The 2,734-nt window shown below is 28.5% G+C and overlaps 1 protein-coding gene across 5 annotated transcripts in view; it reads right to left on the bottom strand.

Annotated features, from left to right (window-relative positions):
* The window catches only part of LOC108686909 (monocarboxylate transporter 12), a 22,989-nt gene that overhangs the window by 17,628 nt on the left and 2,627 nt on the right, over positions 1-2,734 (bottom strand). Inside the window, exon 1 of one of the 5 annotated variants that reach the window (XM_018192418.1) lies at positions 290-333. The exons of the other annotated variants lie outside the window; for them this stretch is intronic. The gene's annotated coding sequence lies outside the window, so the exon portion shown is untranslated. Of the gene's footprint in view, positions 1-289; positions 334-2,734 lie in introns of those variants that run through there. 5 annotated transcript variants of the gene reach the window in all.

Here is a 2,734-nt window from a genome sequence, read left to right as displayed (position 1 = left end):
ATATAATTTATTATATGTATAATTTATATAAATTTAAATTACAATAAATTATATAAATTATATAAATTACATAAATTATATAAATTTTAATAAGTACTTACATAAATCTATAAGCGAAACAATAAGGCGATTATACTACTTTCAAATACATTTCGATATTCCAACAGAGATATTTCAATAATTATTTTAAAAAAGACATAACGATCGTTACTTTTTTGCTATTAAATATTACAAAAAGAGCATTTGCGAGCAATATTTTATTATTAGTATCTAAAAGTCATTTACTCACCACAAGCTTACTTTATGATCCTATAGATTTTCACAAGACCTTTTGTTTGAACGACGAATTGAGCATCGGGAGATTAAAAACGAAGTGAATTGTTTCCTAGATATGTTTATTTTCCGCGATATGTTTAAATTGCTCAGCATTCACGAGAGTTATCATAAAATATGTTTTTTTAATGGATTGCATAATACACACTAGGAATTGTGTCCCCTCCAGGTATAACAAACGACTTCACAATGATAAAAGGTATTTCTGCCTTCCACGGTCTGACTCTTTCCGCATCATTGTTATTCTGCACCTTCACTCGCTCAATTTTTCCGCGTGTAAACGTGACGATATGTAAAGATAGCAAAAATCCGATTTCCGTTCGCTCAATCGCAATCGATAAACATTGATATTTATATGTCGCTGTCGCCGCATATTTGCAATAACATAATTATCGCGAGAGCAGCATTCTAATCGTTCTTCGGAATTTTGCAAATATTGTTACAAAAATCTAAGCAATATCGAGATAAACTCTTTGCGGGTGGGCAGTAGATTATTCACGATAAATTCCACGATTATATCTCAACGTTACGAGAGAGAGAAAAATTTCTATTGCGAAATTTTTCTCTAAAGTTTTTGGAAGAATTTCAAATTTCGTAACCGGACAAATTTCGACACAGGATGCATTGCAAAAATGTTAATTGTATGAAATGATAATTTCATATTAAAATAAAAAAATGTAAAAAAACAAAGGTTGTATATTGATTATTTTACTCGTTTGCAAAAGATTTCAGTCGCTTCCTAAATAGATATGTTAATAATAACTCGGAAGTGCCGCGATTTTTATCTATTTCATATTCATTAGGTCTTTAAATTCTGTTAGTATCTCATCGTACCGTCAAAAATTACTCCGAATTTATTGATTAATCAGAATTCCATTGATTCATTTCGCGTCGTAAATGAGACGTAAGAAATAAATACGATGGAGCGTAGATAATAAAAAGAGAGCAAAAATGATAAAATTTCGATGATAACGCTGTTATATATCTGTATTTACAATTTAGTGTTTTAGTGTAAAAAAATAAGCAAAACGTTACTTTCATTTTTCTTAAGGGTAGGATTATAGCTTATTATAGTTAGATATTCTGAACTCATTTGACATTATATTTTTCATCTTACTATCGATGAAAAAAAATATCGAACCATATAGTTAAAGGCCAAAGTTTACGAAAATTTATTTTACGTTTTTAATCTACATTTATCTGCTGGCAATATATTCGTGTTTCGTGATAATGCACGTCGGAAAGCCGGATTAAAGCGCTACAGAAATAGTCATGAACAGGCCAATAAACCACGTTTCTGTTTCTCACGTCCGCGTCACTCTTCAATGTGTCCTTTCTGATCTTTGTTTCCCGCTGATGACGAATTAAAAGATTTTTCCGAACGCAGATTAGACGGAAACTTTATAATGCAACTATGGTGACGCGGTGGAGTAAAAAATATTGCTGCAATCTGTCTGCTTTTTTCAATTCAGTTCCAGTAAATGCTGCACACTCTTTAACGATTCGAAATTTGAGATTTATAATAAATTCACACAGTTGGACGCACTAATGCACATTAGTGCACATTAAAGCCGTTGATTTAATTTGAATAAAAATAAAATGCAATATTTTGAATCATAAAATACATATTTTATCTAATATCACAATATTGAAGATTTCACAATTTAATCGATTTCTATATTTATATTAAACTATATTTATATCAATTTGTGTACGCTTTAATGTATTGGGTTGTCCGGAAAGTTCGTGCCGATTTTGAAGGAAAATTGAAACGCAGAAGATTTAAATTTTAGTATACATTTATTAAATTATATAGATTAGTCGGCACGAACTTTCTGGACAACCCAATACATACATCAATACGCACTGAATGCGTTCAATTTGCTACTAGTTTCAAAAAGATTTATCAAATAATCTATCAATGTAGATAATTTCAAACTCATTCTTTTTGAACACAATTGATACATTAGTATAATAATATCGACATTAAATAAATAAATAATAATTATATAGTGACTTATATTAAAAATAAAAAGGATGAAGGCTAATAGAACGAGCAACAATGAGATCACAATATTAAAATGTATTATTAAAATTATAACATGTACGATCCAATAAATATTTTGTTTTATATATTAGCGTTCGAGACAGATTCATGATCAGCTCAAGTCAAAACGTTTTATTTTAATTACAATTTAAATAAAAAACACATTTTAATACTGTGACATTTTATTGTTGCTCGTTCCATTGATTCTAATCTTTTTTCATTTTTAAATAAATTAATAATTTAATATTAAATATGAGACACTTTATTATTAAAGAATGAGAAATTCTTGTGCGATTACGTCAAAAAAATATATTATTGTTTATTCAATGATTGTGTACAATCTATAAATAATTT

This window comes from Atta colombica, unplaced genomic scaffold (assembly GCF_001594045.1).
Source record: "Atta colombica isolate Treedump-2 unplaced genomic scaffold, Acol1.0 scaffold198, whole genome shotgun sequence".
NCBI classification, from domain to species: Eukaryota; Metazoa; Arthropoda; class Insecta; order Hymenoptera; family Formicidae; genus Atta; species Atta colombica.
The sequence above is the reverse complement of the archived record's forward strand: the minus strand, read 5'-3'. Positions and strand labels throughout refer to the sequence as shown.